This window comes from Mastigoproctus giganteus, chromosome 2 (genome assembly GCF_048544385.1).
Source record: "Mastigoproctus giganteus isolate SK-2022 chromosome 2, ASM4854438v1, whole genome shotgun sequence".
In the NCBI taxonomy this organism is placed as follows: domain Eukaryota; kingdom Metazoa; phylum Arthropoda; class Arachnida; order Uropygi; family Thelyphonidae; genus Mastigoproctus; species Mastigoproctus giganteus.
The window spans coordinates 181,961,087-181,986,545 of NC_143576.1; the positions used below are offsets into that span (position 1 = coordinate 181,961,087).

The following is a 25,459-nucleotide window of genomic DNA, read 5'->3' on the forward strand; positions in this document are numbered from 1 at the left end:
TTATTATTTTTTTTTTTGCTGATGTTATTCTAAGCTTTCTTGCATCATTTACCATTACTACTACTATTTGTTCTTCTAGTGCCGTCATCAGTCATTCTTTCCATGCATAATAATTTATTCCTAAACCTGTTTCATTTGAAGGTGCTTTATGAAATATACAAATATATAAATAGCTCTTAATCATAAATCGATATAAAAAAAATAAATTTTCTGTTTCTGCTCCGGAGCTACAAAAGGATCGGATGAGTTCACAAGGTCGTCTATACACCTTTAGACATACTGTATAGTCTGACGCATTGGGGAAAACCCGGAGGAATTTGCAAGTTTGGTAATTAACATTCGCGCCAGTTGTAGGGTTTTCACACACACACACACACACACACACACACATACATGCATATGGAAACATTAGCACTGAAAGTGGGGAAAACACCATTGACCACATTTTCAGTCAGGTTTTCTTTTACTTGCTTTGAGAACAACTAATCAAATCTGATACAATCGACGTGTGAAAATTTCTGCCGCCTCTGAAATATGCTCTTTGAGAATAAGTAATATAATCTGATCGCAAGAGTGACAATGGAAGTGGAGATTTCGACCGTGGCAAAAATTTTCAGATTTATATTTTATTTCATGTTCTCAGAGAATAAGTGTAATCAATGATATTTCCCCTACCTCGGCGATCACTTTCACTGCCTATTCCTCCAGAATGCTTCTTCAGCTTGCGTGTGTGTGTAACTGCACGAATATGTTAATTACCAAACTTAACTTGACTAGCTGAACGAGTATTGCATAATAAATAAATAATAATAAAAAAAAAACATCAAAAATTTTACTATTCGTCATAATAATATCCCTTTCGGGATTTATGCTTACTACTGTTACAATAGACTAAGCCGCAGCGGTTCCCAACCGGTGATTCACGAAAGTGTGAAGCCGTTTGAGCAGGGTAAGGTTTCTTACACTGGAAGGTGGAATGCAATCTGCTAACATCAGCAAAACTATAGATAGGATTACCCATCAATGGAAGACGGCCATTGATATACAAGAAGAGTGGGAAAAAGAACTGGACGTTAGGGAGCATTAGTGGAGAAGTTAGAAGACAGCGAGCAGTCTACGATCACGCGCAGCGAGCGGTCAGAGAGAAAACTGTACACCCTATTAAAAAGAACAGCTGGAAAACCATAGGAGAGAAGCTTATTTAGAAGACACAAGATCGAAATGTCAAGAGCAATGGCTTGAGTTTTACCGAACTTTTCCATTGAATTAGTCCATAAATGGGTAACATAAGCCAGAATATCATCAGTGGATCGACACTGACGGAATCCATACTGGCGATCGTTGATCAGACGGAAGGATTCTAGGTAGTTTAAGAGTTGTCGGTTAATTGATTTCTCCATTACTTTAGAAAGAGTAGAAGTAATCGCAATGGGACGACAATTGGATGGGAGGGATTTGTCGCCCTTTTTTAGGAACTGGCTGGATATGAGAAAATTTCCAAGCAGAAGGAAAAACACCTTTGGAATAAGAAAATGAAAAAAGACAACACAAAACAGGAGTAAGTTCACGGGCACAGGTTTTGAGAACAAGTGGAGAAATACTATTAGAACCTGGACCTTTCTTAGCATCAGATTCATCAAAATCTTTCTGACATGCTTTTGACGGAAGACCACAGGAGGCATTGAATGGAGTGTACTGGGTATGGTTTAAGGTGATTTACCAAGATCATCAATACATGCGTTGGAAGAAAAATAGGATGCTCTCAGGTCAGCTTTATCTTTGGCTGATGTGGCAACAGAACCATCTGGTTTTGATAGAGGTGGGAACAGAGATGGGTAAAAATTGCGGCCAATAGCTTTGGCAAGAGACCAGAATGCTTGGCTACCATTAGGGCAAGAAGCAAGTTTTCTACTCTTAGCTTGTTCGAAATATAGTTTGCACTGAATAATAACTGTTTACAAAGTATAAATAATACTTAATAATAATTTTTATTATTACGCAATGTCGCTTATAAAAGCATAGTATGGAAATATTTTATAATGAAAATAAAAATTCAGAAATATACGATTTTAGAGAATATAGGCTTAGTGGTTCGTGTTTAAAAATATTACGTTGAAAGGGGTTCGCGAGTCAGAAAAGTTTGGGAACCGCTGGACTAAGGATATCAAAATTACAATACTTTTAAGTTTTTATGGGATTTTTTCAAATTGAAATAAAAAGTATAATATTTTTTACATTTTTTTTATAATCGAGTTAATAATGATTTTCTTTCTTTTAACACTGATATCAGCTGTTTAATATAATTAAAATATAGATCAGAAAAACAGATATTTACTCTGAGGGGACTGAAAATGATTCAAATGCAGGATGATTGCATTTTATAACGTTTCTTTGTGTTTTTCTAGAAAAATAAAGAAGAAATGCCCATTAAAGAACGCATAGTTTTTCGTTAATTATGAAACTCACTAATGCACTTTCTGAAGATTATAAAAATCAGTACAATGTAGGAAGCACTTATGCTTTGACGTCGATCCAATAAGCAAACATTTATCAAGATTTAAACGTACTTCAATCTAATAAATAAAAATCTGACCTTTTACACTCCTTTCATTAAGTACTGGCTAGTCCACTTCAGAGTCTCTGATCGTATTTCCTGATTTCTTCAGTTTTGATCCAACGTTATAAGGAATGTATAAACGTCTCAACCCTTTTATTTATAGCTTCCAGTGACAATTTCAAATCCAAATCACTATTCGTTAGTTTAATATAATTCTTTTTTATTTTAATACTCCGTCTCTATTGAGATAACAGAGGCATGTTTACCCAACTGTTATATTCTGCAGCATGAGCATGGTGTGACTAAACACATTAGGATAGGTCAACACGATTACCATGGGCGTGTTTAAGTGCTATTTTGAGTGTTAACGACACGGAGTTTATCTTTTTATCGTTAAGACAGTTTAGGGTGTAGTTTACATTCTCCCCCCCCTCGTTGTTTTTCACGAACAAAAATCAGGCCTCTGAAAGCGAAATTGAGAACAATAAAGTTACAAATTGAAGATTGAGTCATTAAGTCAGGAAATAATATATAGAAGTATAACTAAGTCGCGTATTCCGATAACCAACTGCTTCATTATTTCTCACTGGGTGGTGTCACATGCTTTATGGAGCGAGGTTTTCGCTCCATAAACTTGGGATTTTCTTCCAGCAAACAGACTATAAAACACAAGTAATTTATAAATAGAATAAGGTGATGCCTTATGGCCTTACTTGCCTTTCCTCAAAATCAAACAACCACAACCGACCAAAGCCGAGGTTCAGTTTCCATGGGTGGGTGGGTGAGGGTCATATGTGTACTTGTGAAAATTAAATGCATTCTTGAACTAATTTAGTGGTATGATCTATTATCAAACAAATTCGATGCTATATGTGAGTCTCGCTATGGGTCAGGATGCTTATCGAATCATATCATCAGGCCAGTCTCCATGTGGATTGTGATAGATCTTTTTTTAAGTTAACAGTTAAGAGTATTTAGGTACTTTACGGCTCTTGGTATTGGGTTGCAGACAGGATTCAGAAGAATTATGAAACATAGTCAGAGATAAATTAATCTTTTATCTGCTTGATATTGTATTGTATTAATCTTTCGATTAACATAATTTTCACAAAACACGCTTGAGCTTAGTGTGAGCATTTCTAACATTCCATGTGATTAAATAAAAGAACACAACCCAACATGCTAGACCACTAGAGGAAAGCAGCGTATTTTAATCAAATGTGACAAACTGAGTGTATTATTATAGAATTCAATATGTTATGAGAATATATTTTGGCCTTTTGGTTGGTTGGTTGTTCTAGGCGCCCAGAAATTTAGGCCATATTGTGCCGTATATACTGTCTGTAAATTGAGTGCGTTCTTCGGTCGATTTACTGTTTGCTGGATGAGAAACCCAAGTTTCCGGGAGGAAAAAAAAAAAAAAAAAAAACATTACTCTCGCCTGAGACCGAATAACTCAGCCACTTTTGAAAAAAAGACCCATAAAAATTCCTCACGTCATTGATGGGGTGGGAACTTGGGTCTTTTCCAGCCGATGTGGGGAAGACCGTGCCGTGATTATACTAAATGTGCTATCAACGACTTCTGTCTCTTCCTCAGTGGCTAAATAGCATATACATTAATTTAAACTAGAAATTAAAGCATCATGGTTGGCTAGTCTACACCTAGTTCATGAGTTAATGACTGGCGAGCTGTTGATAATGTTTCTTTGTTTTGCTTTTGTTTCTCAACCAAAACAGCTATGGCAAGGCGTCGATGAATTATTCTGTAAATGTTTTTTTATCAAAATGTTTTAAATCAAAAGCACTAGTTTGCGAGAGGAAAACTGCAAACACGCAGAGAGCGACTAACTTGACCACAGCGTAAAAGCTTATAAAAATACCTCCCGTCTTGATGGGCTGAGAACTCCGCCTTTTTTTATTATTATTTTTTTTTTATTTCGCACAATACGGAAGAACAGCAAATGTACCGATTTGTGAATAAAACCATTGTGATCTACATTAAGAAACATAATGTTCTGAACCAATGGCAGCATCCAAACTGCAAGGAGGGAAACTCGCTCAGTCTTTTCTTTGAATCCAAACACGAATGAGGACTGAGGGTTGTCCTCACTCCTCTAAACCCTTTCTGCGACCTGATGGAAATAGCGGTTACTGTTGTAACTGCTACTTTGTTACCAGGGAGCAGCAATCGCCAGAAAGGTTGCTCCTCAGTGCCCCTCTACACCACGAGGAGGTGGACCACAACGATACGCGTACTGTCCTAGATGGAAAAAAAAAAAAAAACTCGCACCCACAGGCAAGTAAGTACAGATCCTATGGGTGCCAGCAGATTCGACATCACTAGAGGAAGCAAAGAAAGGTTCACCCAGAGATGCCAGCGTCCCACCTCATCCGGGTGTCTAACTATGGTAGAGAAGCAAATGAAAGAAATTGCTGTGCTTGTTCTTGTTCCGTTTTAAGTCTAAGTCCTATTTAGCGACTTAGACCATATTGTACCACATGTGATGAAAGACGCCAATGAAATTCGATTGCTCAAATCAGGCGGTAGTTAGGAATAAGTTTCGGAATAACAGATCATTTCTTAGAGTGAATTTAAAAATGACGTCCGTGCATCATTGAGGATCTAATAATTGGAATATTTGGCGCCACAGAAAACATTCATACAAATTTTAGGACAGTAAGCAATTCTACTGGCGCCGACTTTTGATTTTTAGGAACGAAATACAGTCTGAAAATATTTAAAACTAAGCGGGGAAACAAAAGCACTTCCTCCAGTTAGCATATGACGAGGGTGACCCTCTGCTTTTCTCCCTCCCACATAATTAGTAATCATGTTTGCAGTGTAATCGATATCGATGATGAACAGAAAATCAAATCCAAATGTCAATAAATTTCTTCCTAATTTTCAACCATCAAGCAGTTCAGAGTATTACAGCTGCATTTGTTCCAATAATAACTTTCCATTTTTGGGATCACCATAAAAAGCACATTTCTATTATTAAAAACAACTTTTTTTTTTCGTCAAATGCAGTGAAATTCATTTTTTTGATTTGCATACCGTAATAAAAGGGTAAATTTAAAAGAACTAATGATAATAATATCCTCTAGAGATGACAAAGTACGTCTCTTTTATGATATGCTGTAGTGATCGGTTCACAATTTGAGAGATCAGCGCCAGTATTTGGTCTTTACTAAGTGCTACTTCATGTGTCATCATATTTTACGATAAAAACAAGACACAAATACTGCTCATTCTAGATAACAATAGATAATGTCGACTGGTGGAGTGTTTCTTGTTGTTTTTGAGAACAAATAACCTTTTTTTCCCTTATTATGATTCTTCCTTTTATCTTAACGATGAGCCATTCAGGAAACAGATATCACGAGTCTACCCGATCTCCTATTTGATTAAATGCAACATGATCTTTGCAACCTGAATGGGCAGGAAGCACATTTCAATTTCTTGAATAATGTCCCGGTTCGGGATATGTGGCTATATAAATAAAGATTTGGAGCGTATAAAACATATCGTGAAATAAACCACGCTTATACTATGCTTAGCCTTCGCGGGTAGCGAAGACTAACCATGGTATACCATGGTATAAGTGTTTCTCCACATACCGAAAAGGCTAAAGTTCGAATGCCGTCAATGTCGCGAGGAATATCTGTAGGCTTTTTTCACCCCCTGGATGAATTTTGGTCTCAAGGTGAGGAAAGCAGTGAAAACTCAAGTTTCCAAACGGAAACTTGGGTTTTCGTTCCAGCAAAGTAAGCAAACCAATCAGATAACACACATAATTTATGGACATAATTTATGAACATATACTCCGGTAAATGAATTTCGCGGATGGCCCTAATATGACAGTTTTTTTAATTCATTTATTTTTAATACCATGCTTATACTGTGATGATTAAAATATTTATGAAAATTCTACAATAAAACCGAAACATTTCAAGAATCCGTTGAATCTCGTCAGGCCTAGAAAAAGTTGAGAGAAAGTCTAATAGAAACAGGAACGGAGAAAGTTTTCTCGGTTATTTTTACGCAAAAATAGTCATGTATACAGTACTACGCGCTTATATGGTTGGAGTGTATTACAAATAATGGTGGACATCTGGAACAGTACGTGCATTTTCGTCTTCGCTATTCAACAACAGCAACAACAGAAAAGTTCATAGCTACAGAACTTAATGATTCTGGCCATGAGCTATGGTCATGTACTAGCCACTAGTGCAATGATAGCTCAATGGCAAATAGCGCAGCCTGAAAAACATTGTTTTATGGCTGCATTAAGCATTGTTTCAAATTATCAGCATCAAATTATTTCCTATAAATAATATTAGTTTGATTTATTTATCGGATTCACTTAGATTTAACATAAGTTTAATTATTTAAAAGAGTAAATAAAAATTTTAGATATCAAATCCGATCACAAGTTCGATCGTTAAAACATACATTTATCTATTTTGAAGTACTTACAGTATGAGTCAGATGTTTAAGTTCTCAAATATGATATAACGACGTCAACTGCAATAATTTTCTTCAGACTCTCGAAGTTTAACAGTGAAACTTGCATTCTGAATATCTCTCAGAGACAAATGTAAGTATTTCTGGCTGCTTAGGGTTTCCAACCAAATATTGGACAATCTCTTTTCCTAAAATTTGGAATCTATGATACAGAGTATTTCACCCCAGAATATTTTTGCTAATTATAATATCTCTCATTTCCTTTCGTCATTTCCTTTTTTTATAAAAGAAAAAAAAAAAAAAAGTTCGAATGTGCGTTCCAGTGAAGCAGGCTAGGTGGGTGCACCACACATGAACTGTACTCCTAACTGGAACTATCATTATCTGTTTCCTGCCACCAAACTTAATTTATCAATAACGGAATCGCATCGTATCTGTAGCTGATCTGGTAATTTCATTAATGTCTATCACCTAAGCATTGGGAAGTGGTTGGCTTTGTAGTTCAATAGACGGATAAAAATAAGAATCAAAAGAAATTGAAATCAGAACACCAGATTACCAAATTAGGAAACGCAATCAGTCAGTATCTCTGTTGAAATGTCAGGATGAAAATGTAGGAAAAGGAAATAAACATTTTCGACAGAGAGGAAAATGGGAGCCACATTTGCAATATTCTCAAAAGTAGTTTGAAGGAAAGAAAGTTTTTGTGTGCTCTCTGGATAAGTAAACCACAAGAAGAGTGGCAACAGTTAAACTAATTATGGTGGTGCGTTGTAGGGATTCAAACATGTACGCCACCATACAACGAAAACTGCTGCTGCTGTTGATGATAATAATAATACCATTTATTCGTTTAAAAAAACAGTAATAATAATTAAATAAATTTTCTCTTTATACTTCTGGACTTCATAAGGTCAGTGAAGCTCACAATATAGATATAAGAACATCTCCGTATTTAATAGACATTTGAGTTTAAACCAAATCACGGAAAGCGCGTGTACCCTGGCGCTTTTCACTCGGCTGCATCTGCCTAATATAAATATTTTCTAAATAATTATGTATTAGTACAATTAATAATTATTAATTATAATAATTACTTATTAATTATGCTATATTAGTAATTAATAATTATTAATTAGTATTAGAGGATTCCTTCCCCATCAGACAATCAGAAATTTAAAACACTCAAAATATAGTGTAATAAGTTGTCAAATTAAATTCCTTCTTAACTTTTTTATGCGCTTAACTTTTTTAAAACCAAGATGACAGTAGGAAGAGGTTTCTCCAGACGTATGCAATTCTACTCTCTCTCTCTCTCTCTCTCTTTGTGCAGAGAGAGTAGAATTGCTAGGATTAAGCCCAGTGCAGACTATGATGACCACTGCTTGTAGTTGGTGGAGGAGCGAAATCGGAGCGTAAAATGACTGATGATGAAATCCAAAACAGAGTCCTCCTTGATAATATTGTGGTTTCACGACTTGTCACTCATTTTGAGAGGGCTGAATTCGATTGCCGACGTCTAAAGTACTCTTCGATTAAAGCTGTAGTTAGCTGATCTTAGCCGGAGGAGTGGAATAAGTGATTCTCAGTAAGGTTTTTCGATAACTCTCATAAGTTATTCCGGGATTTTTTGCTTCTCAACATGCAAATAGGCCCATAAACACACAGTTTTACAGACATAATACACTTATACGGGTACAAGTTATGTTTTTTTAGATAATAATAATTATTAATTAATAATTATTAACTCCTGACTTCACGACTGGCTTGTAGTCGTAAAGGGTGTTGTGTACCGCGTGTGCCTTGTGTACGCAATAGAGAGTTCTTCTATTACTATTACCACTGGAAGTGGTAACAGTAAATCAGAGACTGGTAAGCAAATTCTTAGAGGAACACTGCAAAAGCATGCGAGACGGTGGTCCTATCTAATTCCAATCAACTAAGTGAGAATCGAATCTGTTACTATAGTTAAAGGTAAAATAATCGATTAGAACGGAGCCTTTGACGCACATGACTGATATTTGTGCATTGGAGAGCCCAAAGTAGATTTTCAAAAGAATTAAACAGGATATTTAAATAAAAGATACTAATTAATAGCGTTTAGAATTTAAAAAAATAATAAATAAACACAAATTGGCCTGAGTTATCCATTGTAAAGACAGCAGATTAAGAGAAGTTCTGCAATGTCTTACAATTCTTAGTTCTCCTGGACTGTTCAGCCAAAACTGAATTTTTTATTGGTTTTTCGAGCCATTAATTTTTACAATGGTGTGTGTGTTCTAGGGCGGATTCGTACGTTGTGCTTGGGGAAAATCTGAATAATTAAATCGGGAGGGACCCTGATCCTTCGCCTTAATTCGGATTGAAGACCACTAAAGAATTCTTCCAGTCAGACGGGGAACGAACCTTTCTATGCGAAGAAAGCTGCATTAATATAACGTACGAGGATATTTTAATGCTATACTTCAAATTAAAGGGAACTTAATCCCCGTGGTGCCAGATAACAAAGCTTTTACTGTACATCCTTGATTAATATTAAAAATAAGATATTTTATTAAAGAGCATTTTCTTTCTTATATTTTTTCATTTCGACCTCTGCCGTTAAAATGAACCGAACTATGCTTATTCTGGAGATACACAGTATCAATTATATTACATTTTACATTTATCGTGTTTAGGAGGTGCCTGCCAATCTTTGGTATCGCCGCCATCTATCGTACAGATCATTTGCTAAGGAAGCACAGCCCTCGTGGTAGCGCAGTTGGTAGAATCGCCGGCCTTCCCACACCGGGTGGAAAAGATCTGAGCTCGAATTCCGTTAATGACGCGCGGAATTTTTAATTAACTTTTTGACAATGTGGCTGAGTTAGTTGGTCTCAGGCGAGGTTAGCATGGTTTTTTCTCCCAGAAAATCGAATTTCTCGTTCAAGCAAACAGCAAATCGACCACAGAACACACGCTCATAGACACATTATATACGGCGCAATATGGCCCAAGTTGCTGATGCATCTAAAACCCTACAACAACAACGACCAAAGAAGTACGAAAAGCGACCACCTAGTTCAGTCACTAATGCAGCACAAATAGGCCATCATCCAGGAGCAATCGCTAAAGCAGCAATAAGCCACACGATCTAAGGCGGTACAATGCGCCTTGGCGAATGCGCCGCCATCAGCCTCTTAGGTTCACTTATATTGATAAAGATGCTGTAGCAACGTAATAACAGCACATTATGGACTGAAACAAAATACCATCAAATCAAACAACAATCAAATGTAAACGAAAGAACCTTCATGAAATTTAGGAATGACTGCAAAAACCTGCACATGAAATGAGATTTTGACTTTTGAATTGCATGAGATGGTGATCAATTTTGGCATGTCTTCCCGTAGTCATCGTTGGTTGGTTGTACGGTTTAGTGCATCAGCAACTTAGGCCATATTGTGCCGTATATAATATGTCTGTAAATTGCATGTGTTCTGTAGTCGATTTGCTGTTTGCTGGACGAAAAACCGGAGTTTCAGGAAACAAAACCACGCTTTCCTCTCTTGAGACCGACTAACTGAGCAAGATTGTGAAAGAGGTCATTAAAAATTCCGCACGTCATTAACGGAATTGGAACTCAGGTCTTTTCCTGGGGACGGTGATTGTACTAATTGCGTAATCCACAAGGGCCTTCCAGCAATGTATGCCACACACACAGAGAAAAATTCAGCATGAGGCTGATAAGCAGACGTTGATCTCAGCATCTTGCAACAAACATTGATTAGAGTATTTTGCAAAGGATGTGGATTTGAATATTTTGCAAGAAATATTCTACTGCCTGTTTCCAGAGTTTGCAGGTGGGTAGTTATGTAATTATTTTTTTTTTGCCACCCCAGGCGAAGAAAGCTCTGTGAGAAGAGAAAGCGATTGACTCTGTGGGCGCCATCAGAATATCTGAGAAACTGTGAAGCATTAATGATTTCACCACCTGCCACGCAGATACCAAATGTCAATCAATTCTTACATGTTTATTTAATGTAAAGGGTGAGACTTTCGACAGAACTGTATTTTGTATATGAACAGGAGGAAAATTCCTGTATAAATCAATAACATTTCAATAACGAATTTCAATTTTTCAATAACGTGACATTAAAGATTAATGAAGTCGACAGAACAACTTTGTGTCCATCTCACCGGTTATTACGTATTTTTGATAGGTGCATGTTATAGATGTTTGAACATTGGAATAATTGAATATTTAAACACTAGAATTCTGCATTCAACTAATGGGGTTTCACTGTGGACGGATTTTTCGGTTCGCTGAAGCTGGGTAGTTAACATGAAAAATCTCTGCTCTTGTGGGGGATTTTAATCCTGATTCTAGAGCCCTAGACGAAAATCAAATCGATGTACTGTTGATTGGCCGCTGAACACAGATCTATGGCTACTCTCCATATTTGAAACACACCAAACCTGGCATAAAAATTCAAATTATTATTTTAATCGCACTATATACGCATGTGTATTATGCGAAAAACCCGAAATAACAATTCCCTCCACATGAGATTGGCTAACTACAGCCTCGACTGAAGAGGACTTCAGAAATTCCTCCAGTCATAGATGGAAATCGAACCCAGACATTACCAGAGTTAGTTTTTTTGTTTTTTTATTTCACTAGCTGGCTGAGTTAGTTGGTCTCAGAGAAGGTTAGAATGGTTTTTTTCCCGCGGAAACTCAGGTTTTTCGTCCAGCAAAGAGGCAAATCTACCACGGAACACACGCAATTTATAGACAATATATAAGATGCAACATGGTAAGTCACTGATGCGCCTGAAATCACTACGACTACAACAGTTAAGTCACTTTCTTACAAACTCATGATCCTTTATTTCCTTAGATATAGTTGTTACGCCCAATTTCAGAAGAACAATTTGAGGTACTCATTTCAAATAAAAATTTGATGGGTCTTAATAATTCCGATTTTACAGCAAGAAATTTCGTGACATTAAAGCTTAAATGAAGTATTATTAAACCCAGGTGATATTAACAATTGCGCATACAGATATTAAATAAAAATATATAAATAAATTTTTAAAAAATACAAAAGTAGATAAATAAAAATATATAAATAAAGAAAAGAGCTATATATTTGCTGAATTTAAAGTTCGATGACCTATTGACAAGTGGAAAACGAATGTACACACTTTTTAAAATATTCGTTATTCGAATAATCTTAAAGTGGGCAGGTGGTCGTTTGTTGGCTCTGTGAACCAGGAAGATGGCTCCTCACAGTACATAGGAAGTCGTCCTAAAAAGGAAGTACCAGTGAAGGAAATAACCTTTTTTTAAAATGAATACGTGTAGAGGCATTCGTAAGAACCCAGATGCTGTTTTTAGACATAGTCATTCATGTCCTAGTATCTGTATGTCACAGTTCGCTTTATGTATTCTCATTCCATATTAACTGAACTTCAGATTATTGCACGTATAGAAATTTGGAAAAAATATTATAGTCAGATAAGGAAATAAAAAATTCATTAAGGACTATAAGTTATAAGTAACTATATGTCACTGATAAAACGAGTGGAACTAATCAAAATTTATGGCAATGGGACTTTGATTACCTGATCAGTTGGTTTGGTCTTGATCACAACTGTAATAACTATTAAGGATTGAGAAATATCCCTATCTGAAAGACGAAGCAGGAGGAAATTAGTAATATCTTCACCTTTAAAATGCAAAACACAGAAACTGTATTTTTCTGTAGATTTCCTATATCTGCGGTCGGTTTTCGTAAATTTGAAGGGGAAAAAACTCAAGTTTCTAGGGGGAAGAAACCACCCACCCCTAGTTCCAAAAAAAAAAAAAAAAAAAAGAAGAAGAAGAAATAAAATATAAAATTCTCTTCCGTTTCATTGGGAATGGAACCCAAGACTTTTCTCCACACCATGTGGAAGAACAGAAGTCTCAATTATCACTAATCTATTCGGGAATGCTTGCAAGAACAGGACTAGTTCAGCAGGAATGAGAAACCCTAGGGAAAATAATTCCTAATTCTCAACTGGAAGTAATCCACTGAATTTGAACTTAGTATTTTGTCTCGTTCCTGCTTTGAAACTTCTCTTAGAAAAAAACTGAGTATTTAGATGAAATGATTCAAATGGCCATTAGAGTTCTGCTTGCTAATTTAGAGAGAGAAAAAAAAAGAAAATGCGTTTTGAAGCCAAATGCATTTTACTCATGAAACAGCCATAGAAAAGGACAAAAATGTGTGACTCTTAAAATGAAAGAGACTGGCGAACAGCTCCATTAGCAGAATACGTATATGCTAATGAGCACACTTTGGTTTCCATTTCGGAAACCCCAAACATGGGGTTTCCGTTCTAGAGCGTAGAAAATATTAGACAAGAGATCAAGAAAAAAGCAATGGTAATGCCATTAACAGTTACATTTAGAGTAATTTCCAATCAGCGAAAATCTAAAGAAACAAATGTTTGTAAACAAAGCTTTTCGAATTCGAACAGACCAAAAGAGCCTTTAGAAGAAATATAAAAATTCTTTCAGAACTTAGACATTCTCTCAATATCGAAAATTCAATGACGAACTTTATGCGCCTGCACGCTTTGAGATCTCAAACCTAACTATATCCTCCAGTGGTGCGTGACATAGTTTTTTTGCCTTCGAAAGTGAACTTTCTAGTTTTTTTCAGGTTCTACTTATATCGGCGAAGAAAGGGTGAAATGTAGTGCGCATACCACTATCATTAACAGCAACCCGCATGACTGCGCGCGTTTCCACATTTGAAACCGTTAACTGAGGGTTGCTATTTAAATCCGATGCGTTTATCTAAATGAAAGTGCTCCCATGTTAATGAGTAAACGCATAAAAATAAACTTGAAATGAATGGCTTGCAACAAATAACCAAAATCGGCATAGACAAACCACAGAAATAAGATTCCAAGTGTAATTACGCTAATTATTGCTTAATAACTAAATACAGTATTTATTTAATTATCTTTCTAGAACAAATTGTTCGGAAATATTTCATTTTCTGGAAAGTTCGCATGCGTGTCCGACTTGCTAGGTATCGGAAGTGTGATTTGTACATCTCAAAGTAAATGTTTCACCCTTTTACATGGCGATGATTTTAAATGGCATTATTGACTCAAACTCAAAACAAAAATAAAATTAAATATGTAGCTAACAGTTACCTAAAATGAAATTGAGGAAGTTATGAAGAATCTGTTGGTGGTCTTAAGACACTAGGATCTTAAGGTCTTAAGATCCTAAGGCCTTCCTTCGGATCCTAAGGACCCTAAAGAAGTCCCTAGGAATACCCGATCCTTAGGATCAATTAAACCGGATCCTAAGGATCGGGTTTAATTGATCTAATGTGGTGCCACTACACAGATGACTGTTTCGATGGTCGCTGCTGTGTCACTGATGGGTGTTTGTGGTGTAGCAGTCAGATCGGTTACAATTATGAACGTTGTTGGGATGTCTTTGCAGTGTATGAAGAGATAGCAACCTGGTGGAATTTCGAATCTGGGAATGGCAATTGATGAATAATCTTTGCCAATCTAATTATGGAAATTCCTCACAACTAGTGTTGTTGTTGTAGGATTTTAGGTTTATCAGCGACGTAGATCATATGCGCCGTATAATATTGTCTATAAATTGTGTATGTTCTGCTGTCCATGCCCTCACGGCAGCACAGTTCGTAGAATCTTCATTCTTCCTACATCGTATGGAAAAGACCTGAGTTTGAATCCCGTCAATGACGTCAGGAATTTTAATTGGCTTCTTTCACAACGTGGCTGAGTTAGTTGAAAGAAAAGCTCATAAAAACCTTGGCGTCGTTGACGGGATTCGAACTGTAGCCTTTTCCCCGTATGAGGAGGAAATGATTACAAATATTATGATACCCGCGAGCGCTCAACATTAGGATAGCTCGTTGAAACAGCATTAAAACCTGTTTGGGGGGGGGGGGGTTTAAATAAAAATGTTATTTTTGATTTAATTTGAATTTGAACCCTACTGACGTCTTAAACAGCCTCACATTACGCAAATCTGACTGCAATTTACATAAAATTATAGATTCTAGGGTGTGTAAAGCGGGCGTTAGCAGAACATTAAAGGCACACATTTTTTCAATAAATTTACAAACCTTTAATGAACATTATATACAGTATTTATATAAAAAAAACAAATACAGTAATTACATACCAGCATACCAATTTCCATATATTTGAACCATACTACAATACAATACACTACCTCTCTCTCTCATTAACTATTCTTAATTTACAAATTGTTAACATCAGTTTGTATCAGTTGTATCTTACTTAATATGAATCATCAATGTTTACTCAACCATTCTCTTACATTACCGGTTTTTATCAGTAAACTCATTTCAACTGATATTACTCCCTTTATTTTTTCTAACCTTTAACACATGAAGGGTATTGCACCTGATGTCCTCTTACCTCAATAACATTCACTATAGATCACCCATTCTGCCTTAATTACTCTCTAGTTATCATCTTAGTCATCTCTCTTTATTCATGAGGTCTCTCTATTAATAAAATTTCTTTCTCTTTACACATCATCTGGTATGTTATCTTATGTTGGCACCTGGCCTAATTTAATGGTATAGGTTAACACCTAATTGGCTTAATTTAATGATATAGGTTATCCTTACAGTACTACTCTTATAAATATAATTGTTTTGTTAATTCCTTTATACTATTACTTTCTTTTTATTATCCCTGTACCACACTTTCATTATTTCATAATCATTTAACATTCATAACAAATTATCTCAACCTTAGTAACTAACTTGCCTAATACAACAGGAATGTTACTTTTTTAAAAGGACTATCACTCAATTCCTTACAGAGCTAGGTTATGAGTCCTTGAGTTCAGAATTCGAGAAAAAAAAAACAGGAACAGACTTACGTTCCGGAATGGCCGCTACTTCCAATTTCCTTGTGTTCAGGCTTCCTTCCTGGCAGATGGGTTTTCTTCCATTTCTTGGACACTCTGCTTTCCGATGCAGGACAAGGCTTTCTTTCTCCTCTTGGCTCCCTTATTTTCACAACTGGCCATTATCACTGCCTTCCGATGCCGGACCAGGCTTTCGTTCTCTTCTTGGCTCACTTATCCGCGCAACTTTCAACGCGCATGTTCCCACTCTTTTATATCTCCAAAAAACCATCATCACTTTCAGTCCGCAGTTACTCGTATCCTCTATGCCTCACTACCCATTTCTCTCACATTTTTTCTTCTTCATCTTGCTACCACGAGATATGAACTTCGACCACCAAAAAATCTACTTCTACTTTGATCCACAAATTCACGACCTTTTCTCCTTGACCACAGAGAAGTCAGATACAGAGTGGACACTTGTTCCATTTCTCACTCCCCCCCCTCTTTCCCACAAGTTTGGAACGCTTCCCCCAAGGACTCCAACCAATCCCCATACTGTTTAATTTTTTCATTCCTTCCTATTTGCTAAAACAACTCATCACAGCTGTCTCCCTAACACACAAACCAACCGTTCTCTAGAAATTACTTATTTTTTTCACATGGCAGTATGGCCCTTTCATGTTTGCTGGTCACCTCCAAAACACTCATTTTCGTGTTCACACGTTCTCTGCTAAATATGGCCAACTTATTCAAAATTCAGTCACACTGACGCCGTTTTCTTTTGACGCGAACACTGGACGTCCACTAATTTCCTGTTTACATTCTAATAGTGGCTTAGATCAAAAGAGACGTTTCATAAGCCCGTTTCACGGTCCTATTGTTCTTGCCCTCAGCAACCCTTTCATGCCTGTTCTCGAATGGCACCCCCTTCTCTGGTGCTGCTGTCCCTGTTTGCTCTTTTATATTATTCGAAATTACTTGTTTCCATTTAGCCGCTATTTAACATATTCGTCTATAACTTTCCCATTCCCAAATCCAGTATTTCTTCAAACTTTAACCTTATTTACATTAAAACTAAATATCCAATCTTAATTCTTACTATCTTTAACTTAATACTCATTTTCCATCGCCCTTCCTGGATTTATTTTAGCTATATAGATATTTCTATTATATTTGTAAGATCTACTTCTTACATCTGACAGCTACATTATGGTGCAAACAATAGACTAGCTTATAGTCGAGCTTTTATATAAGCCATCTCATTTTTATATTAGAAATAAGGGCTTTTCCTGTAACAAAATGCAACAAACATCTCATAATAAAAAAAAAAAAATCATAACAAGTTGCGTCAGCCTTACACTACAATGGGTGAGTAGGCTCGATCGGTGGAGGGACAGTAACGGCCTAGGTAACACATTAGAAATGAATAGCAACACACTTTTCTTTGTGGCCTCTGTAGCCGAGTGGTTAGGGGTGGGAGTGCAATAGCACACACACTTTGAGTAGAAAACTGACTGCTAAATACGATCGATCTGCCAACCCATACTGGACTAATATGGTAGATTATGGTCCATTCCCTCAACATGACTTGTTCAGGAGGCCTTCATCCTGTAGTAGATTGACAATGACTTGTAATGTTTTTTGTAGCTCAAGCCTGAGGCAACTCATAATCAATTTTCTTCGCAGTATATGAGATATCTGATTAGCTTTTCAGTAAACTTCTTTGTTTTTTCGCCACGTATAGAAATATGGCTTTCGTTCCCTTCTGTATGTCTTGTATTTCTTGTATGCCAGAAGCCTTTAGCTCAAAATTTATCTGAGTCTATAAATTGGCTTAAAAGTCTTCCATTAAATGAATTTAAAAGTTAGGCTGAAGTGCCCTCCATCTAATAGTTTAAAAAAATACGATAAAACCAGCAGTCGTTCTAAAAAAATATGTTATCATGGCAAGCATAGTGGCTACGACTACTGTTCTTTAATATCGTTGAAGAACAGCAGCGATAGAGCAAAGTTTTAGAGTTTTCATTTACACTTTGGCCGAGTTAGTGGGTGACGGAAACGGATGACTGGATCTTTTATCTCTCGAAAACTATCTCAGCATTTATTATACTCAACTTAAACCTTAAATTTACCGCAGGGTTACCAAATTTAGATTTTGCGTAGTATAGGTTAATGGAATAAGAAATAATACAAAAAGAAAGTTATCCATTATAGTGGAATAACTGTTAAATAAAAGTCGATGTTTTTCACAATATCTTAATTTAAATACCTAGTTGAAAATAGAAGAGTTCAAAATAAGTATTTTGAACGATCAACCCATATGCATGGGAATGCAGCAAAATGACCAGAATAATTTAGCATTTGAACTATTGACTCGTTTGCCTTGATTCCTCGGGTTAACTCACCTCCATAAGTATGCACTCTGCCTGGATTAATGTGTGACGCTTCTTAGGCTTCTATACCCATTGCCTAATAAAGTGTAGGACGATGTCAACATTATCTCTTTACTGTACATTTTTACCGTTTTGATCAAAGTGATGTATGGCTGTTGCATTTATCTTCATAATCTATTGCATTTAAACTGAACGTAAATCCTCTGGTGCTGCTGTCGTGATGAGCATTGCAAGAGTCTCTTGCATTTTCTCCTTTGCTGTTTTGCAATAAAGATCTAATAAATAGTTACAAAATAGCACAAGGGAACGATGGAAGAGACTGTGCTGTTTTGCAATAGTTTCACTTTAAATCTATTTAACATACTCAATTATAAATAAATGTGATGTCAATAAATAAAGGCAAATGCATTATGGAAAACTGTAAGCTTTCCTATCAAAGCCAATTATATGCAGGCATAAAGGCTTTGTGTGCTTTTAATAAGGATATTAAGGCAAAGTATTCCTCTCGACTATCACATTGGCTATGTTCACTTCCCTTCCACTCCCGCGTGAAGAAGGCCTGGATTCGAATCTTTTAGAGAGGGGAAGAATTGTTATTGGCTTTTTTCTCATTCTGGTTGGATTAGTTGGTCTCTGCTGAGTGATGCACGATATTTTCTCTTGGAAACTCGAATTTATCATGCAGAAACAGATAAACTTACCACATAATACACGCAATTTACCTACACAGTACACTGATGCATCATGGCTTTAGTTTTCTTAGGGTATAAGAAACAAACAAACCATGGTATCATGTGTCTGAGTGAGTGAAAGATAAAAGCAATAAGCATGAATTTTTTAAAAATATGTCAACCGATATTAAAATCGATACACATTCAATAGCTATCAGCGATTGATTTTAATTGTTTTTTTAATTTCTTGTTAATTCATTTCAAAGTAGTTTGAGGCATTAATTATTTCAAGTCCATATCCAAGAGCTCTATTTTAAGCATCAAAGACCCACGTAGTTCGTGAGACATGGCTTGGGCGACTCTGATAAAGTAATTGGTATTTAAATCCACGCTAGATGAACTTATATTGTGAGATTTATTCGATTTCTATTCCACCCAATAACTAATTGAGTAAATGAAGTATGCTCTGTACTCAAGTACTCTGAAAATCTTTCTCTAACAATGTTGATGTGTTGAACTCAACTCTGGAGTTTGTTATCAAGTCTTGAAAAAAGCATCTGCTATATTGTGAAGCTAAAGATTACATTGGTGTTTTACGTTATATCGGAATTTATTATTCTTGTTTAGTGATATGTGACAGTAATAATAATAAAAGAATAAATAAATGGGATCGTAGTACCTTATAGACTCACCTGAAGTAAATGTTCGGAAATTCACTCCACTAAAGTTTAAGATTTGAAGATGTTTGCCCTTAACGGAGTTGTGAAACCGAAAGTAGAAAGAAATATGAAGTGTTATTAGCGATAAAAGTAAACGGAATGTTCACCGAAATGAACCTCTGGTCTCCTTCTTTACATATGCAAACATATACCCAACCAAGAAACTTTACTTTTGCAATTAACTAAAACTCGAAGACGAAAGATATACTTACTTAGCAATCCCAGAAAGTGAAAGGGCTGGCTGATGGCTGCATAATATCCATTTGCTTTCTTAAATATAACGCCCATTACGTCAATAATATACATGTGCGCGTCAGTTCTGACGAAAGGATGGGTTCTTGAAACTTACTTATTTCACTCACCAATCGGTCATCAATTATATCAATAAACACTTATCGAGTATCCCCCGGCGTCAGACTTAGTAGGGGAGAAGACCTATTTCTTTATATGGCTACCCTTTCTACATCCACAGCAGAGAAAGATGATGGAAGAACACCGCATGTGCAACAGGTGTGCAGAGAGGGCACATGCTGGGAGAGGTTATTTTGTGAAGCAAGAGACCCTGACTCCAATGACGTCAATACTTGGTTTTTCCATTCATTTTGAAAATTGCAAGGAGCAACGTATGAATATGTTACACTTGCAGATACTTCAGAACTGTCGGAGTACAACCTCAGCAGACCACCCTCCTCTAGACTTAAATCGTATATTTTGAAACCACGAACTGATTAGAATGTAGCGGAAGGTGTCGACCTCTACCACATTTTGAAAGGACATGGAGTGGTGGTGTAAAGAATGCACTTTTGCTAACAAAAAAAAAAAAAAAAAAAATTGAATTAAAAGTTTTTAATATTTACAAAGAATATACATAATTACTGATAACTTTTGGGTTAAAATTTCCACACAATTCTTGGAAGGCACTTCCAAAAGGTGATTGGAAATCTGAATTAATTTTGATAAAGCGATAGCAAAACTCTGTTTAATTCACATTTATTATTATTATTTAATCAAATTATTGCTTGTGCTTCACCCGTGAACAGCCTTCGGCTAGTAAGGGGCCTATATACAGTTGTACAATATAACTTAGAAAGTAAACATACATAAGCATTAGTTTCTATAAAATACAAATAGAACAAATAACATCCCATACGAGTAAATAAAGCACGTACACTCACATATACAGTGATACAAGCAAAAGGTAAAGACATAAACACATACGCATTGCAATATATATAACTAACATACATAATAATTTAAGACATGAATTCTCCTCAGCAGAGGAGCAAAGTAGGATTATTAAAACAGAGATTCCATCCTCCAGGGGATAATCAGGAAGCTGCTACAGCTATATGTGATGTTACATGTCCTGTATCTTCTGAGACCTGTACGCTTTATCATCACAGAATTTGCCGGGGTCAATCTTCTGAGATTGACCCCAGCAAGTTCTGTAATGTACATTTGAAGAATGTTAGCCGGAAAAAAACTTCGAATCTTGGTTAAATTCTGTAGCGAGCTTCTTAGGGGAGTCCACGAATCACTGCAAAAGACGCGGGACAGCCTACAGCCGGCAACAAGATTGTGGACATTTGGGGAATCAAGCCTATCGGTGAGGAACTGACAAAGGTTGCGTAGCTTTCCTGCCATGAGCAACTGATTCCAAGAGGTGCAACCAAGGTTTGCATACATTATAGAAAGCGAGATGGTGAAAGAATGGCCATTAAGACGGTTCAACCATCTTAAAATCCAATACTCGATACCAATGAATTTTTTGATGTTAGTGAAGGAAGCAGAGGACCAGATCGTTGAAGTATGCATGGGAATCGGAACAAGATATGTTTGTATATAGTGAGTGGCAAGTTTGTGATAGTTTACACCAGTAACACTTCCGTATGATACTCTCCAGAAATTAAAACGAAAACAGTTAAAAAATCGAAAATCTTACATTACAGTAAGAAATAATTAACAATAATTAAAAATCAAATGAACACAATTAAAAATCAATTTAACGCAATTAAAAATTAAGTCAAAAATTAAGTTTAACGAAAAAATATGCAATGACGGAATCTTCTTTGGCCTCAGAAATACAAATATTAACCAGCAGATTCTTAAACAGGGGTTACCCACTTGCTATAATAGACAGAATTAGGGTACAAGCTAAGGATAGAATACAAAAAAATACACCAACCAGCAATAGTAATATTAAAAAATACTTTATTTCTGCCCCATATGTTGAACAGTAGCACAAAAAACTTAACAGATTCCTTAAAGATACCGAATTTAAAATTGTAGCCAGGCCAATACGAAAACTACACACTATACTGAACAATCGCTCAGTCCTTTCCTCGTTCGCAACACAAATAAATGACCTAGAATACATTTCTTGCGGTGATTGCGACTCGTCTTATCAGGGTTCTACGCGGTTTCCTCTGAATTTTCGTGTTAATCAACACGCGGCCTCAGTTCGTGCTTCTCGTTCAGCAGCAGAATTAGTCTTTCATGTCGTTAATGAAAAACATACTTTTTTATTTAACGAGGCCAAAATACTGTGTCCAACGTAATTTATACGAGAATATTAATTGCAGAAACCGTTGAAATTAAATTACATGAGAATTCTGTTAATGTTCGCCGGCCATATCTAATCTCTGACTCGTGTCCTTTACGCACATGCGTGAAGACAAATAATCCCTATTTAAGTTCCATGCTCACCCCATTCGGTAATTTTCATTCATGTGATCACTACATACAGTCGAAAAGCATTGTCAGCTTCAGGAAGGAAAATCGTTTTGCAATTTTTTTGTTAAATTAATTTTTGACTTTATTTTTAATTGCGTTAAATTGATTTTTAATTATTGTTAATTATTTCTTACTGTAATGTAAGATTCGATTTTTTAATTGTTTTCGTTTTAATTTCTGGAGAGTATCATACGGAAGTGTTCTACGTATCATATTGAGGTAAACTTCTCTTATTCTTTTACAAATATTGATATCAACGTAGAACGTATTGAGCATTATAGCTCTGGTTCATACTTTTAAATACATGTATTCACATATTCACAACAGAATTGTAATGAAAATTTTAATTGTTTTCTGTGTATATAATTTAAATAATTTATTTTTATATTTTGTATTTTCACTCTCTGGTTAACGTAGTTTCCTTATTATCCCAAGTTTTCTCCAGGAGACAATTTATAAATCATCCACCTGCTCGTATTTAATCATCTCTGCAACATAACATGATTTTCTTATGTAGGTTTGTGGATGATGGTTGGAATAAATAATGTTTCTTAATGTACAGGTCGAGACAAAAGTTTTGTCCCCCCCCCCCACTTTAAGATTTTATTTATTTTTGTTTTTCGCATAATAATTGTGATTTTTCTCCTTTTTCAGATTACATAAAGTCAGGGATGATGGACTCCAATGAATTTTCTGTCGAAGAGTGTATCATTTCATGCGCTCAGCTTAAAGGTAACACGGACAACAGGAGACTTAAGATTCCCCTTACAAGCACACTTGGGAAGTGAAACTCCTCTTAATTAAAAGAGCTCTGCTTTCTTCGGTTAATGCAGGGCAACCAACCTTTTTTTTTTTGGGTAGGGGCAAACACAAATAACATGCTGAAGATCGCGAGTATTTCCTTACCACTAATTATGCAATATTCAAAATAGCATTTCAGTTTTGTCGATCAGCATTTATGTTTAATTTTTTACATGTAATAATGCTCTCCCAGGTAGCAGGGTGCTTATAATCACCGTCCTCCCCACACTAGGTAGAAAAGGCCTCAGTTCGAATCCCAGATGTGCTTTAAAACATTAATTACGAGGGGAATTGTTATAGGCTTTTTCACACGTGGCTGAGTTAGTTCTTAGGCAAAGATTGCATGGTCTAGCAAACAGCAAACTGACCGAAAAGTGCACTCAATTACAGACACAATACATTGATTCCTCATAGCCTTAGTTTCTTTGGCGCTTAACACACACACACACACACACACACACACACACACACACACACACACACACACACACACACACACACACACACACACACACACACACAAACTTTGCCCTGATGGACCAGTTGTGGATTGCAGCATTTGAAAGCCCATTTCATTGATCACTACGAAGTTCAGGTTTATTCAAACATTGCATTTCATCGTGAGATTTTATTAAGAAACGTAGCAGACATTATTAAGCTAACTACTGCCTGAAGCAAAGGATTGTTGATTCAAAAAGATGACAAAAATGATTCTGCAGAAGGGCAGTAAACATGGAGAAGAATCATCTCTGTCAAGAAAATGAAAGCTAGTGTTTTTTATTAGGATTAAGAGTATGTGTGAAATACACATAATGTGCATATTGTGGAATACATTACATATACATATTCTATGTATTTTGTTTACATAAGTTATCCTATTTTACAAAGAAATGCCTATACTTTGATCCACATCTGGGTGCAGACCTAACTCCACTAGCACATTTGCTAACTCCGGTTGAGGTTCCATGTCTCAAACTGAATAAAATAAATAAACATATGTGAGTATATGTGAAAGGAAAGCATACTGTCTAATAGAAAACTTGCGCCTCCTTCTCTGTAGTAGGAGGAGGATCAAGTTCTGCGCATTTGCTTTCTTTTTTACTCAAATTAATGCTTTATTTTAATCATACGAGTATGATTGGTATTATACTCCTCTCAAATACACTTTTATCTGAAATGAATAATCCTAAATAAAATACAGGTATGCGCAATTTTTCCTTTCTTTTCCTCGTATGGTCACATGCATAATAATAATAGAGTCAATATTTAGATTTCGCAAGAGACACTTTTTCAGCCTTTCATAGAGTTGCTCCACTTTAAAGAATTCATACCGGAATTGCAGACATATTTTAGCTTGACCAGTACGTGGCTTGACTATTGAAGCAATAAATAGTTTCTAAACTTACTGGAAAGAGTGATATCTAACCGGTCTTCCCAGTTCTGAAATGGCACATTGTACTAGGAAACAAAAATGTCCATTTGAACTTGAAAAAGACTTTTTTAATGGTCGCTTCGTTTCTGGCATGAAAATCAATTCCGGTTTGGAGTTGTGAATACCTTAAACATTTATGATAACGATGCAGTTAAAAGCCTGATAAATGAGTTAATATTTCTCTGTCAGATGCTTGTAAATAATGGCCAGCCATGGCCTTTTTGTTATAGTGCAGATAAGGAGTTGTGCTCGTCACAGACTCGTTAAACAGTGAAATGGTCATTCTCGGCTATTTGGATTAAAGACCATACAATAAGGTGTGGGTTGAATGTCGTCAATGTCAGGAGCTTTTCTTTGCGTTTTTTTTTTTTTTTATCCAGTGCAGAATTAATTGGTCACAGGAAGATGCAGAGCTTTCTCACTTGAATGGTTTGTTATGTGCGTTCCTTAAATCAGAAAAAAAAAAAAATTTTCATAAATTCCATCTTTCACAAATTATAAATGGCATCAGACTACTATACACAAACGTCATGGCTTAATTAATCATATAAAGCAAGTAGATTACTATTTAGTACTTTCTAAGATATAGTACGCTTATCAGGTGGCGATTTTATTGCCTATTTGTGCTCCATTTAAATGACGTCAGTGGAAAGCAACAAAAGAAGCGGATTAAACCGAATGCAAGTATCTTCCGAGTTATTAGTATTCGGTAAAGGCAAATACACCGCTTGTTTTCTTCCGAAATGGCCTTGTCTACTTCCATGGCCACA

At 36.0% G+C, this 25,459-nt stretch overlaps 1 protein-coding gene across 1 annotated transcript in view; it reads right to left on the bottom strand.

The window, feature by feature from the left end:
- Positions 1–19,967, bottom strand: part of LOC150089811 (metal cation symporter ZIP14-like) — a 170,318-nt gene extending 150,351 nt beyond the window's left edge. The window contains exon 1 of the mRNA XM_090389658.1: positions 19,936–19,967. The gene's annotated coding sequence lies outside the window, so the exon portion shown is untranslated. The remainder of the gene's footprint in view (positions 1–19,935) is intronic.
- Between the last annotated feature and the right edge of the window lie 5,492 nt (positions 19,968–25,459).